The sequence below is a fragment of the Thermobia domestica genome, chromosome 5, assembly GCF_964235325.1.
Source record: "Thermobia domestica chromosome 5, izTheDome1.hap1.1, whole genome shotgun sequence".
NCBI lineage: Eukaryota > Metazoa > Arthropoda > Insecta > Zygentoma > Lepismatidae > Thermobia > Thermobia domestica.
In genome coordinates, this window is record NC_137458.1 from 176,382,379 (window position 1) to 176,399,202 (window position 16,824).

The window sequence follows — 16,824 nt, forward strand, 5'->3', positions numbered from 1 at the left end:
AAATGACAGTGTGTAAGTCAAGGTTAGAATACAAGAAGGACTCCTTGGCTTGCCACGTTCCAGAAAACAAAATCATGGATCTTCTTCACTGTAGGATGTGTTTGGTCGAAGCTTTAATGCTTTCTTAGTTGCCACCAAGAAAAAGAAGAAGACCTAGTACCGACGAAGAGCAAGAAGGAACTGAGTCAAAGAATTCAGCAGAAAAACTACCAACACTACCAGTGGATGATGTGAAATACGATTGTGTCTCTCACTGGGCTATACCACAGAAATTCAAAATCCCTCTTTACTTTAGGATGGAAGGATGCAAAAGGTTTTATGCAGTATAATGTAATCTTATGCTTGACAGAAGACAGCAACTATTTCCAGCGATTTCACAAAAAACAGATTTGAAATAACTCTTACAATAGCATGCCTTTAGAGTGATCTGGAATATCTATCACATATAACAACTCCAGATAAAACTTTTCAATGTGTGAGCATAATCTAATTGTCTCTAAATAGTTTTCCACTCAAGAACCATGTTAAGAGAAGAAATCGATTCTTTTCAAAATATGTGCACATTCTGCAATGCAATCACATATATTGTATATATAGACCCTATATATCGGGTGTTGCAAAATAAGTGTTACAACTCTTGGGAGGTGACTCCTGCCACTAAGACAAAAAAAAGTTCTCTTGAACTTTCGGCTATCGGACATAGTTTCGGATCTACAAGGTGCCAAAAGCGTGGAAAAATGACTTTCGGACGCCAATAATTCGGAAACTATCCAACGTAAAGAGGGCGGGTACTCATCCCCACTCAAATCAGTATACTTTTCGACATGATTAGTGATGGGCAGTGGGAATATTCCCGGTGGGAAGGAATTTAAAAATGGGAATATTCCCGGGTTTTTTCCCTGATCTATAAATTCCCGGGAAGGAATTTATTTCCAACTTTTTACTTTATCTTCCAAATTATAAGAACCATATGACTAATTATTTTATTTTAATATATTATTATTTACTTCTAGGTTTTAAAGAATTTGGAGGTTAAAAATTTAAAATTCTTTGACTCTACTTTATATAACTAATAGTATGATTTTTTAAGTTCCATTTGAATTTGCACTAAAAAGTAAGCTAATTGTTTATATTGGGGACCAAAACTAGCAAAAAGTAGGATGATTTACGGAAGAAATGAGTTGATAGTGATGTTCAAGTAGTCATGAAAGTATCGAACACAAATTTTTAGGGCAGTAAGGGATTTGTACAAACCGTAAAGATAAGTGGAAGTGATTTATGTGAGAAAAGAAAGTGAATTGTTGGTAACGAAGATATAAAACAACGTGCAATGCGGGGCTCTAACCCGTCTTCACTCGCTAACGCTCGCTCTGCAATGCTGTCTGAATTTAATGTTGGTAACGTAATTTAACGTATGAAACCATAAAACAACCGCATCAGAATAGAATATCGCAAAAAAGTAGGTGCAAAAGCTGGCCCTCAATGCTAAACAACAGCCAAAATTAGCAAAGTACTAATTTACAAATGATGAAAAGCAACATTTTGTAAAGTAATTTAGAATTAAGTAAACTTATGTAGAACTAGAGCTGAAGTACTATCAGTGGCGTCGGAAGTATTTTTCAGTTGGGGGGACAAACTGCTGTCTTGAAAATAGACACGGGAATGTAACATAGGTAAGATAATACGAATATATGTTTGTAATGTAACAATAATTTGATTTGATTGGTTAATAATAATAATAATAATAATAATAATAATAATAATAATAATAATAATAATAATAATAATAATAATAATAATAATAATAATAATAATAATAATAATATAATGAAGCTGTAAACAATTCCATGAGAGTGAAATTTCCATCTATGAGAGGCATCTTAGTTTACATCTTTAGGTTAATTAATCCCGTGTCAATTTTGTGCTGGATTTTGGTCTGGTGCAGAAATTTTCAACCACTGAAATCAAAATTAAAAGCATATAAAATTGTAAAATTTGTACTGCTCACAATGACTATTTGTAAGTACAATTTTTACCATTTTATATACTGGTACATATTTTTTTAACTGTATTGGACGTGGTCACACGGACACTATTAAAGAATCTTAGTTACTTAAATCACTTGGAAACGAGGAAATTAAAATTATATTTTTAAAAATCCAGTTCTAGTGTTGCAGTATACTGTAATATTAGAAACTACTATTTAGAACTACAAACTTTGTAGCAGAGAGTAACTTGAACATTATAAAACAGGCTACATAATCAAGTAAAAAATAAGAAAATATATTTCTTTCTACCTACTTGACTTCGTGCCAGAAATGCAAAAATGGAAATTTCACTAAAGACTTCATAAAATTTATATAGAAAATTCAATTACACTAATTATCCGGAGTTATTTGTATTTTTTACTACACTTACTTCAGTATATCTAGTTTGTTATTACATTCACCTCTCTTCCTAATCTCATTATATTCACTTCACTTCACACTAATAAAGTACGACACAATTAATAAGGAATAATTCAAGTTTATATTGAATTTTAAGTGCTATTTTGTAATTTAAATAATTGGTTATATAACGCATAACATTTTCACTTACGTAATTCTACATTTATTTCTTTTCAAAATTGACCAAAAGAATCTTTTCTTTCGCTTGTCTTTGATATGAATTCTCTTGCAATGATGTTTAAATGTAAGTCTGATCGCTACACTATGCAACAACAGCAGATGAGCCAATCTTTCTTGCGTCACGGACGTCCTCAAATATGTCTTTAGACGACGTAGATAGCTGAATGATCTTTTGCAAATGCTTAAGAAGCTGGCATAGTGAGAACGAAAGTCCCTAGACGAACAACTTGGTCGAGAAGGCTGCGAACAGTTGGGGTTTCAGCACTAATAGTTTTTAATATTCTGATGGTCGTCAGCGACTCAGTCCAGGCACGTAGCCAAGGGGTGGGTCCGGGGGGTCCGGACCCCCCCTTCGGGACCAGAAATAAAAAAAATAAGGAGGGATGGAACAAAAAGAAACAAGAAATAGGAAGAATCAGCGTTTAAAATAAAGATAAAATATAAAGATAAAAATAAAGCTAAAAATAAAAATAATTTTTTATCATCGCTTCCCTGTAGTATCAAACATGTTATTTCGAAAACAATTTTCTACTGCTCCTTTAACTTGTCATTTGGAACAGACAGTAGTTGACGGAATAATAAAACAAAAAAGTTGTGTGGAAATCAAGTCCTGTTAACATTTGATTCAAAAGAGAAAGGAACGCAGATATTATAAATATTTTACAAGACATTATTGGATAGTACTTTTTTTTTTTTTTTTTTTTTAATAGTTGAGGTCATAATGAAAGGAAAATTGTTACATTTGGATGAACAGAAGAAAAAACGTAGATATTGTAAACTTAAAAAAAAAAAAAATTAAATATTCTTTTATTCGAGATTTCTTCATAGTTTGTTACTAAAATAATTACTAACATGCATGGGCGCCGTTCCTGGGGGGCTAGGGAGCCCGGTCCCACAAAGGTCATGTGGGCCCCCTTGTTATATGTATGAATATACAATATATTGGCATGATTTGAATGCAGTTTGTCTTAAAATCCTCATATATGCCTTCTGCATCTGAATGGACCCCCCCCCCAAATTTATAGAGAAATCGGCGCCCTTGCTAACATGTCCTAATTTTAAAGTCTTAACATACCAATATATGTTGCTAGTAAAATAGTTTAAATTGAACAAGCCCCTGGTGTCATAACCACAATATTTCATATCAAACTCCCCCCCCCCCCATCACGAAATCCTGACTAAACGAACCAATATATGTTACCAGTAAAATAGTTTAGAATAATCGAACTCTGATGTGATAACCACAGTATTTCATGTCTCGGACCCCCCCTATTACGAAATTCTGGCTACATGCCTGCTCAGTCGTCATAAAGTAGGTGGAAGCAGCCTGAGCTGAACTCATAATCTATCTAGGTTAAAATCCGACGAGTGAACTCCCAATTCCTGCTTCAAATATTCTCTTGAGCGAGGCCCACCAGCACATATAGCTCCTTCAGAAGTATCTTCTAGAGTTTTATGAGTTGTTTGAGGCCAGACTAATTGAAACGACGATGCACTTCATTCAACAAATAGTCAATGATTTCGAAGTACATTTTTGGAGGATCTGATACAGGTTCTAGGGTAGGTGCTATAAAAGGATTATCAGTCTGCTCCAACCTAATTGGTGTTCTGTTTGATCTTGATGAAGTGGGCAATTTTAAATGTAGTCTGTTTGCATTTTCCTTTGCTTCTTTATATATGTTTTCAAATGCACTGTCCGTTCGTAGGTTTCTCAGAGTATCCTCTAAATAGAATTGTAACTGCTCTTTTAGCTCCAAAAGCAGAAGCTTCAAAATTTTGAAGCACTTTCGCCAGTTGTCCACAAGGTACAAAAGCACTTATACTGACTATCAGAAAAAAATTCATCCCAAATTTGTTCATTCTTTTCAAATGCCCTTTTAGAATTACTTTTTGATCATCATTTGTACCACTTGTACTACTGATGGACATGATTATTTTCCAACGTGATTTGAATTCGTTTGTAGTAGTAGATTGAAATCTGATTAGAGATTTTCACCTAACACACCAGCGAGTAGGACAAAGAGGCAGCAAATGTTTAGGATTACTTTCGTTGATAGTTTTACAGGGTTCAAAAACAATGTCGGCGTATGTTGTCTATCGTTTTGCAGAATCCAGGTTGATGTTTCAAACGTCTTTCACCATAGCCCGTACGTCACACAAAGATTCGCATTTTCGTGCTACTTCCTGCAATGGAAGATCTAATGCATGATTGTTGCAATGAATGTATACAGTTTTCGGATGTTGAGCCGAAATTATCTTCTGCACACCATTCACTCGTCCTGACATAATAGCTGCACCATCATGACACTATTAACGTATATTTTCTGCATTCAGGTTAAATTTCGTTAGAATATCTTCGAACGTGAATTCTGTTTGTGTCGTGTGGGGTGATCATTCTCATAAATATTTTGTTAGGTTTGATGAATCAGAGTCAATACAGCACACACAGAGACAACTGTTCTTTCTTTGAAATATCAGTCGTGGAGTCGGCTATGATTGCATAAAATGGAGACTCTTTAACTTCTGCTACCAAGTCTCTCTATATTGCATGTCCCATAATCTTTAAAATTTCATTCTTTCAATCAGCACTAAGCCAGTTATCCCGTCGAATAATCCATTGATTGAGAACAGGCACATCCATTTTTCTTTAAGCCAGGAGCGACATAAAATTATCCGTACTATGATTGCTTGACCACTACGAGCTAAATATCTAAGACTACTAGTTATTATAAGCAGTGACTGTCTTCCTTATTCTTGTTTACGAACTTGGTCTGAAAGGAGAGCTGAAACAGGTATTCTGTTTCTACACTCATATCTGAACCCTTTCACTACCAAGGGGACATATGTGTCCCACGATACATTCCCAGAGGACCCGTGGTAATTTACCGCATGTTATTGCTATGAATCGGTGTTCCACTAGTAAAGAGAAGCCTGCTAATGGTCCACAGCAATTGTTATGAACATTATCAAATAGACAGTAGTGGAAGTGAACGTGAACAATGAAAATGAGGAACAATGTGCTAGTGATAAAGCAGTGGTTGCATGTACTGTCATTTGGAAAAGGATGCCAAAATGTAAAATATTTGTAATCATAAATACGACTTTTTTTTGACAATATACGTATCATAATTGAAAATACAAGATGATCATTCATGTCTCTACCACTGGGACATATAAGTCCCACGTAAAAATATCAGTGGGATGATTAATGTCCCACCCTTCCCACGTCGAAAAACGAAACGGTGGAAAATGTTATATATATGTTTGAAAACAACTTAAAGTAGCCATATATTAATGTTTCTCACTCCGAAAAAGAATGGTAGTGAAAGGATTAAACGAACGGAACGACAATGGAGTTCGAATTTTTCATGTGTTCCGAATTATTAATCCTACCTTATACATTTTTCCTCATCACTATAAAACTTACTGCACTCTGCATATTGTTTGTAAGAACATTAATTTAACTTTATGGAAAATGTATTTAGGCCCTAAATGTCCTGTTACTCATTTAAGCTGTTATATTTTTCAAACTTTAAAATTTCGCTCGACGATTCGTTTCATTACTTAGCAGACTTACGATTACTTAAACAACAATTTTTAAAGAATTTACAGTGTTTTGAGAATGTACACCAATGGAAATAAAGAGAATGTTCAATTCTTTTACCTAACTCTTTCTGTCTAACATGGGGACAGAAAAAGCGCCCGATCCCTTGTTTCAAAGAGAAAAATGAATCTGGAATAGATAATTTTTTCACATTACCATAAAAAGCAAAATTTAGTTCTTATAATCAGTGTTGTGTGATATTTTTACAGTCTGAAAGTGAGGGGGCAAAACGAGTATCCTGCCTCCTCTGAAAATTTCAGGAGGGGCAACTATCCCCCTTGCTCTCCCGGTTCCGGCGCCCCTGAGTACTATTAATAAACCCTGAACCACCGTTAGTAATAGACGTCGGTCTGTCTCCTCTCTCTGACTCAAATTTCTGAAGAGGTGCTCGGACTTCTCTTACATGTGCATTAACGCACGAAATTTCGAGAAATGGGCAGAACGAAAGGTCGAGTGTGGCAATGTAACATGCAAAATCATAAAGATAAGAAAGTATCTTGCAAATATTGTGAACATACATATTTATGCGCAAATGTTGACAAAATTCTTTATAACATTTAAAAATTTAATATGTTTATAATATCAGTAGTAGAGTCAAGTTTAGAAAAGCTACTTACATGTAAATTTAAACTGTTTAGCGGTTTAAAAGAATGTGGACTTACTATACCATTTTTGAAATATATCTACTTTCATAGGACCCTATTGTAAATAAATATCCATTTATGCGTACTCTCTAAATATAATAGAATATTAATAAAATAACATCGTTCAGAATATATATTTTAAAGACTCCTCTGGGGACAACAGTAATAACATTCTGTGATATAAAAACGAATTTATCTTTGAAATCATAATATAATAATAGAATGCAATTTTCTTTGTGATTTTACATAAATTCCCGGAAAATTCCCATTTTTGGGAATCTTCCCGGCAATATTCTCGATAAATATCTTCCTGGGAATTTACCAATCACTATCTGACTCTAATTTCTGAAGAGGTACTCGGACTTTTCCTACATGTGAATTTCGAGAAATATGTAGAATGAAAGGTCGTGTATGGCAGTGTTACGTGCTAAAATATAAAGATAAGTAAGTATCTTGCAAATTTTGTGAACATAAATATGTATGCGCAAATGTTGATACATTGGTGAGACATGTATCTTTTGGCATTTACCCAATCTAATTGGTTTATAAAATTTATAAATTTAATGTGTTTATAATATCAGTAGTAGAGTCAAGTTTAGCAAATCCACTTATATATAAGTTTTAACTGTTAGCGGTTTAAAAGTATTAGGACTTACTATATAATTTTTCACACATATTTAATTGATAGAACATATTGTAAATAAATATACATTTATGCGTACTCTTTAAATATAATATAATATTAATAAAATAACATATCGTTCAGAATATACATTTTAAAGACTCCTCTGGGGACAACAGTAATAACATACTGTGATATAGAAACGAATTTATTTTTGAAATCATAATATAGTAATAGAATGCAATTTTCTTTGTAATTGTACATAAATTCCCGGATAAATTCCCATTTTGGGAATCTTCCCGGGAATATTCCCGAAAAATATCTTCCCGGGAATTTACCCATCACTAGACATGATCTCTAATGTCTTCTGGGGTAGCCTGGGTTCGAACCTTCGCCCATTCCTGTGGCGAGTATACGACGTTTGCTAATTCGGCAGCGGTTGGGAATTTCCCATCGTCCAACCTGCTACGCAGAGTAGCCAACTCCCTCTGGTGGCATCCATCTGCAACCTCAAGTGCAAACTGCGGTGTAGTCCGGGGTTCCTTCCTCGACGCGCACATACTACTATTGGTGGGATTACAAAAATCAACCACATCATCCTCGAACTCCCTGGATAATTTTCTTATTACGAGTTCTTCTTCCTCTACCTCTATGTCTCTCTCAGCAGACGGGCACAGTTTCAGGAACTCCTTCAGCTTCTTCAGTGCAGTATCAGTGGTGGCTCTTCGGCAGGCGTACAAGCCAATCAGCTTGGAGAAAGCAGCCACACACACCAAGATGTAGTTCACATTGCCTACTCCCACCGGAAGTGGGCCTAGCCAATCCAGGCAGATCATATACCCGTGTCGAGGCACTAAAATCGGGTTCAGTGGTCCCGACCGATATGTGTGGGGGGACGCTTTCTGGCACAAACCACACGAAGCTGCAAATTTCCTTATGGCACTCCTCATCTTGGGTCAAACGAAGTACTCAGTTAGCATAGGCACGAGTTTGCTAGCTGAAGATGTCCTCTCTCATTGTGATAATATTCCAACAATGGCTGCACTAGCACTTCCGGTATGCAAATCCGTAGACCAGCCCGGTCACGTTTGCATAGCCGTCCATTGGATAACAAGTATTGGTGATGCTCACTGGATGTTTTCCCTGAGTTTTCCTGACTCTGAAGCTTTCTCTTAATGTCGCCAAATACAGGGTCGGAGGTTTGCAGCTCCGGCAACACTGCAATCATTTCTCTCATTTGACTTAGGATATGAGTCAAAATAGTCATGAGAGACTCGTTCAAAACCAGCTTCTTCGCTTTATCAAATTGAATCCCTGTATTTGGTGGTTACCGTGAATGATAATCGCTAAGATAGTAATTGGATTTAACATACTGAAACTCAAACGACAACATGCTTAAGGTAAGTACACAACGCATTAGTCTCTGTGTCGTCAATCTGCATAACAAAATGAACCGAATCGATTGGTGGTCACTACGAATTTTGAAGTGATTCCCTACTAAATAGTGTTTAAATTTGTTGACCCCATCGATAACTCCAGCCATTTCTTTTTCTGAAATCCCATAGTTAGGCCCTACGTTCAGCAGAATTGAAAATGCGTGACGTCATCCCTATTACACGGACTTCACGGTTGTCATCTAACTGATACAGATGCGACGAACAGCTGACATCAGATGCGTCACAGGGGGCAAAGGGGGGTCGAGAATACTGTTAGTGTGTAATAACTCTAACAAGTATTCAGTCGGTTTCTTACTTCCATGTGTCTCGAATCTCGACGTCAATATTGAGGCACGGAGGTTCGCCACCTTTTTCTCGCTGAGGTACGACTCGCGAAAGTAAGTAATCAGATCTCGGTAGCTCCTGCATTTCCCGACTGTGACTTGATGTCACTGTCGTGATATGCCTTTGAAACTGTGTGCTGAGAACGCAAGACGCCGCTCTTCCGGTACTTCTGTCAGTTCAAAGTAATTCTCAAGCTCCACAAGAAAGTTGTGGGCCTGGACCTCGTTCTCAGTTCCAGAAAACGTGGAGAGAGTCAAATTTTGGTGGAGAAAACCCAGCGCGGGCGCTAACTGGCACGACGATGGTGGTGCGGTGACGTTGTTGTTGTTGTTGTTGTTGGGAGGAGCAGCCTGCTCATCTGAACTCCCTTGTCTCGAGAGTTCAGGGGACTGTCTCGTGTGGCTCGGTCCAGCGACCGGCGTATCGCTTCCTTCATTCGAGACAGAGGCTGTTGTTTGATTGTTGGAACTATTCTCTCTCACCGACTCCATTAATAGTTCCAACTGTTCCTCCCATCTCAATTTCGCACGTCTTAACTTCGATTGGAGATGTCCCACCGAATTTTCCACACTCGACTTAACTTTCTCTACTTTGCTGGACACAGCATTGACATTATGACCCACTCTCTCAACGTCACTACGCAAGTGATTAACGTCACGAGTCACCTGAGCGAGGTCTGAAGTCAGTACTTCAGAGATCTCACCAATTCGGGTCTCAGTGGTGATTTCTAACTGACTCACTCGTTCCTCTGTCACCTCGACGGAGTTTTTAAGCTCCTGACAGGACACGGTGATTTTTGATTCGAGAGCGTTCGCTGTGGAATCAATTCTTGCTTCAAGCTCAGTTATGTTTTGAGACAATTCCTGCCTAATACTGACAGTAATCTCTCTTCCCACCGCCTCTAACCTCTCTAGCATTCTCTCGCTAGTGTTCTCCTGTCGGCGCGTTAATTCTTCAAATGATTTTTCTTGCTTCTCTGAGATTGCTAACAAGGTTCTTTCTTGTTTTTCTGCCATTTCCTTCAACATAGAAAACAATGACGCGAGACACGGGTCAGATAAGTTGCTTGTGACTTGCGCGGAGGTGGACGGAATCGGTTCCCTAACCTGCTCCGATTCATCAGTTGTTTCTGTGTGTACGGTACGTTCCCCAGGCGGAACTACTTCCTGGAAAGACGTATCTAATGCACCTACCGCGTCGTTAACGGTGTCCTGAGAAGGTGAAGCAAGCTCCAACACCTGACTAAATTGATCGTCCTGATTGAAACTATTGTCTGCGGATCCCTCCATCGCTCTTAGTTTGCTGCGCGTTAATACCATCAATTTAAAATAAAAATGTTTACTAATGTTCCTAATATGCTCTAAGTTTCAAGGTTGTATTCCCCTCCAAAAGCTCTAGATTTCACTAAATGACAATAAACATATATCGAATACTAAAAGAAAATGGTAACCCTAACGCAACAACAAAACACATACACAAAATAAATCATAAACTTTCTGGATAAGCTTGACGCGACAACCTGAAAGAAAAGCAACGAACCCGCGTCTGGCTTGTATTAACACCCATGAATCTGGTGAGTAATTTTCTGTATTTGTTGTGGCTTCATGTCAAAATACAAAACAACAAATGAAAAACATGAAAAACCAAGTTACGGAACTGCCACAACGTCAACCAAACAAAATAAACTTTAGAAAAAGGATATATAAACAAAATTTTGTACTCAGGTCTGCGCGTGCCGAGCCCCACGCGTTCGGCAGCCAAGTTCTTGTGAATGGGGGAAACGTATGTGATGCGCGGATGAAATATGTAAATGAACTAGTGGAATGACAATGCTGAAAGCAACATCACACACTCGTATGCAAATGAAATTAATTAACTGGACCCTGCCTCACTCACAAGTTTAAGGCAAAAGAATTTAATTCAGTAGGTAGAGCTAAATTTACTAAAAATAAAAATTTAGAAAAAATACTTTAATCATGAGAATCTTATTTTCAGGGTCCTACGCAGTTTTAACGCGAGACCTGAGTTAGAAAATTACTCACAAAACACCTGAAATGTGCCCAGCAGATTCATGGGATACTCCGAATCATGGCATCTGGCCTGAAAAGAAACATATAACAGAAAATGGGTAACACATACCTTCTAGTTGCACTGAGGTGGATGAAAGGACACTCTCCAAATATGCTGCATGAATCCTTTTAATAGGAATCCTGGATCCCAAACTTTGTATGTTACACAGTATACATCACACGCAAGATTGATAAAACAAAATATTTGCGAATTTAAATTTGACCACGTATCTTCCTGAGCTCAGATCTGGCTACTTTACTTTCAGTTCACCGTTCGTGCACGCGTTAACTTATACTTTCACTTTTATCTTCATTTTCGTCGTATCCTTGTTTCTTCCGTTGGTTCTTCGACCACTTCCGGTCCTGAAAATTCCTGTGCAGGCGCTGGGACTCTGACCTAGCTTAGATGACTCTCTCACCTCCTGAAGCTCTGGATCCCAGATGAAAGCTGATCTCCATCTGGTCCTCTGTTCTCACCTCCTCTCTTTTGCACTGCAGGGGACGGTCGTCAACACTCTGGTTGTTGATACTGGCTCATGTTACGGTCATCTGTTGATTGAGCGTGGTGTTGCGATTCTTTGGTCGCACGAAAAAGTCTCGCTCTGGATTAAGCACACAACAGTTCAAATATATATATATATATATATATATATATATATATATATATATATATATATATATATATATGAAGCACCGAATGGTTAATATATTTACATGTTAAATCTCTATGTACAAATGGTGACGATGCCGTTCTTCATCTCGCATTGTCTGTACAAAGCTATTTTAGCGCAGTCTTTGTACGCGATAAACTAAAATAATGTAAAAGAATCGGTCATCAAACTGGTCACAATTGAAACTTTATTATGTATATACAAAATAACGTTTACTTTCACTGCGAGCTATTAGTGTCACTCGCGAACTGAGTTTAGTGCGCTTATCACTTGTTAAAATATTCCAAGAGCAAATAATTAAAACACGCTCACATTGAGCTTATCCTCTATAAGAACACTGAACGTTCGAACTGTTCGGGCATCGAACTGGTGTAAGTTCGATATGCACTTGTCCCGCTAACAGGCCCCTGCATATCAAAATAGTTCGGGTGGCGAACTCGTTCACGCACGACGTGAGCTCGACTACAACTATAGAGTAACTGACCTCGAAGATAGTTCGGGTGTCGACCTCGTATACGCTCGACGTGAGCTCGACTACTGCTATAGCATAACTGATCTCGAGTCTCTCAACACCATTGTTTTTAACACAAACAGAAGTTCATTGTCTCTGTGAGACTCGCACTGGTTGGAACCACTTTCCAAAACCTGCAAAAATAGGGGTGTAGGATTTCCACCCCCTCAAGCATGCTGCTTGGTGACCTACTTTCTGGTTACATTGCAATTACACTTACTTTTTACTATATCTCAGCTCTCTCGTTGGAAAGTACTTTGATTGATTAACTTCATCGTATTAAGCATAAACAGAGCTTCAAAATGATATATGCAACTTTATTGTCGTACAGGTGGAAGTTCAGTAACCGGCCACCAGATGTCTGTCAAAGTCAGGAACGATCATGATAGTGTAGGTGAACTGATAATTGCAACAATTTTGGTGTTTTTATTACGATTTTGAATATAAATCTATTGTGTGTGATAATTAATTAATTTTAATTAACTGAGAATTTTATAACTTTTATACTATTTAAACAAATGAAGGGATAGATTTCAGTGACCTATTTTTTGTGTCAACCAGAAAAAGGTCAACTTTAACTAACAGCAATACCTTTCTGGTGTATTCAAATAAACGAAGAAATTAATTTGAGTGGCCTATTTGTTTGTGGTGCTAGATTTTGTACTATTTTGTATATTTTTGTGTATATTTTTGAGAAAGTGCCATTTTAAAGTTTTGCAGACCAATTTTTGTATCCTCGTCGCCATAAGTGCCTTTACATCGCAGTGACGGGTATGTGACCGCGCAGTACTCCAAGGAAGGGATGGTTGTATAAGAATTTTTTATTAATTTAGAAGAGTTTTTATTTTGACTAGGGAATTAACATAGGTATAGGGAGTAAAGACAAAGATTTGAAGCATCAGTGCACGAAAAGATTCGTATTCTCAGTTTTTCTATTTATTGCTTTATATGTTAAGTTAAACACCACAATATGTATCACTGATATCACAGATCGAATTATTTTGTAAAATCGTGTCTGTAACCTATTGTCAAAACACTCATCTCAAGACATGATGTAGAGAAAAGAGAAAGAGATAAGACATCTGTAATATATGTATAATTACTCAATAAGTAATTATAAGTGAATTAGACTCAATAAGTAATTGTAGAAATTAGTTAAAGAACACGTAAGAGAGCGAAAAGGAGGTCTAGAAGTCTGAACTGTTTAGAAACGTCCTAGATGAGTGAAAATATAGTTAAAAATTGCAAAAGGTATCATGTAATTTATCTTTCTTTTCTTATATCGTAGTATACTTTTTTCTTTCACATCCAAACATCTCTATTCAGAATTACGAGATAAAGATGAAGAGAGAAACATTTCAATCTCAAGAATTATATCAGAAAAAAATCTTTTGACTTAGGCTAGATTCGAACTCGTAACCCTTGAATCCATAAGTCTGCGCTCTACCGATTGAGCTAACAATTGCTGTTGCAAAAGACTGATTTCTACAACTACCGGTTGCTGAATGGTGTGTATTAACGAAATTGGCCTAGATAATGGCTTCATATAGCTATTGCAATAATAATAATAATAATAATAATAATAATAATAATAATAATAATAATAATAATAATAATAATAATAAAGATGATGAACAGAATTTAAAAAGTCGCATTGTTAAAAGTTTAGTGTGCGAAGTTAGTCCTAATATGAAATTTTATTAATTATATATAATAAACGTAAGCGTGGTTTATTCGTGCGTGCTACTCAAACTGCGCAACTCATAAGGGTTGTACGCGTATGGTACAGCAGCCTTGCGTCCTCCAACCGTGAAGAAAGATTCGGTTTGAACCTATGCGTGTCCTAAGAGGAAGGAGGAGATTCAAAGAAAGAGAAGTGGTTTAGAAATTATGCAAAAATAGAATATCTCACGAGGTGAGGTGATATAGAGTTCAGCGTGTCTTTCAGCTGTGACTCTATACAAGATGTGCATCTACGACTTAACGTGGAACCCGAACCACACGACTCCTGCCGACACAAGGGCGCCCATATTGTGGTTTTCAAAGGGGTAAGTGTAAGCGACATTTCAAATATAGTTCCAAATTTTGGGGTAAATATTCAAACAATTTTTGGGTTTTCGATCTTGCAAAGTATAATTTCCTCTAGAGGGAGCAATCGCCCCCTCTTACTCCCTTAATGGGCGCCCCTGGAGACACAGGGACATGCAAAAATAATCGAAAACAAACGATATTAATGTTAAATCCATAGCTTTTGAGTACATGAATTATGAAACTTTCTATATCGTTCACATCAAAGTTTAGCATTATCGGCATGGAGGTTTAATGGGAGGGGTGAAAATTTAATAATTCTTAATTGAAAGATATGAGTGTGTATTCAATAGTTTTCGGGGTTGCTGAAATTAATAATTACACTCCAGATACCATTAAAGCCCAAAGCTTTACTCTTTCGTTAGCAGGAAGGTTATTCATTTACTTAACTCAGGAGACCTTAAAGTTAAGGATATGAAACTCGATGCATATATTTCTAATTCAAAATTATTAGATACGTATTGTAGCTTAGACTTCTAAGGAGGGGAAGGGCCAATTTATGCAATGATTTCCTTCACATTCGAATAAAATACTGTTCCATTATATTGCGAAAACTCATTTCGAGTAGTGTCATTGCTAATAGTTTTCCGTATTTGTTTAGACCCCTACTCATTTATAACAGAATCTCACTTTTCCTGTAACACCTAAGCAAACACTTAGTAAAGTAAATGCCATTAAAATCTATATTCATAGGACAGTGGTGCAAATGCAGTTGAGCTCTTCGGCAACCTTTAGCATGGAAAGAGAAAAAAGCCACCACATTGACATTGGAAAAGTAGCTAATGAATTCCTCCCCGAAAAAGGTCACCCGCACATTTATTTTACAGATGGTGGTTTATAGCTATACGTAAGTTTGTTGAAATTGCTCCATAGTTGTGGGGGTGAGACACTGAAGCCATCCGTAATAAGGGGGCAAGTGGCATGTAAAAGTACTCAATATGAACAATATTAATATCGAAATCGTTATGGTATTAGTTTTCGTGGTCGCAGATGAATAATGATGCTGCCGCTGTTGCTTAAGTTCAAGTTAAGCCTTGGTTGGCATGGAGGTCAGAGTGGGAGGGTGACAGGCAAATAAATAAATAAATAAAATAAAATAAAATCGAAAACATCCTTTATTTGTGTCGAATATATATTTTTCGGGATCTCTGACATAAACGGTAATATTCCAGATGTGGTATATGACCAAGGTTGGCCCCATTCGCATGCGGTTTCAGAGGAGAGAACCGGTGAAGATTTCAGAACAGTTCCTTTGACTTAAGTTTCAATACACTTAGAGTGAGGAGTGGTAATACACAAATACTGGTGTCACATCCGGACCTATCAGAGGTGTCATTTCTGGGGAACTGTCGTTGCTCCAGGGAGGTATTACCCCATGATCAGTCCCTAAAATTCTTACTGCTTTACAGGAGCGTAGGCAGGAATTTATTTCAGTGATCGAAAGCATTTTTAGGGTTAAATTGTTCAGATGGTAATGTATACGTATGCTAAATTCGTTTGAAATCCCTCCAGGAGCCCATGTTGCATCGTACGTTCAACTCTACTTTTTTCTGAATCAAAACTTTCTCTCTCTCTCTCTCTCTCTCTCTCTCTCTCTATATATATATATATATATATATATATATATATATATATATAAAACAGTAACAGGATCGGTTGTAGACATTTTGTAAGTGTAAATAAACAATATTTAGTCGCCCCCGCCTAAATGATAATAAAAGAATAGAATGCTGTAATGGACAAAAATTCTTCAGATAATTGTTACAATTACAAATTTCTTCAATATATAATAATTCAGTCTTCCTGTGAGTATTAAAGGAAAATGGCGAAATTAAACCTAATTAATTGTGGATGAATCATGACCAAAGTTCCAGTTTTAATAATTTATATAATTTTTATTAAATAAGCACAGGAAACAACTAAAATGTATACCTAAGATGTATTTTGACAAATACAGTTGAAACATAAAAGTCGAAACAGAAAAAAAACTAATGAGCTTTAAGTTTAACATTATCATAGGTTTGATTTTGACAAAGAGATATGCTCTTACACTTCATTAAAAGCATATTTAAGTAGTGTTTTCCAGTGATACAAATATGGTAGTTAGCTTAATTTCTCGTTTTCTTTGTTACTGTAAAGTTCATGTTATAAAGACACTTTTCTGACTTTCAATTTGGCAAAATCTCTTATTGTTGCATCAATATCAA

The 16,824-nt window shown here is 36.7% G+C and overlaps 1 protein-coding gene across 1 annotated transcript in view; it reads right to left on the bottom strand.

The window, feature by feature from the left end:
- The window catches only part of LOC145686299 (tubulin beta-1 chain-like), a 76,755-nt gene extending 64,819 nt beyond the window's left edge, over window positions 1-11,936 (bottom strand). Inside the window, exon 1 of the mRNA XM_081759443.1 lies at window positions 11,418-11,936. The gene's annotated coding sequence lies outside the window, so the exon portion shown is untranslated. The remainder of the gene's footprint in view (window positions 1-11,417) is intronic.
- Between the last annotated feature and the right edge of the window lie 4,888 nt (window positions 11,937-16,824).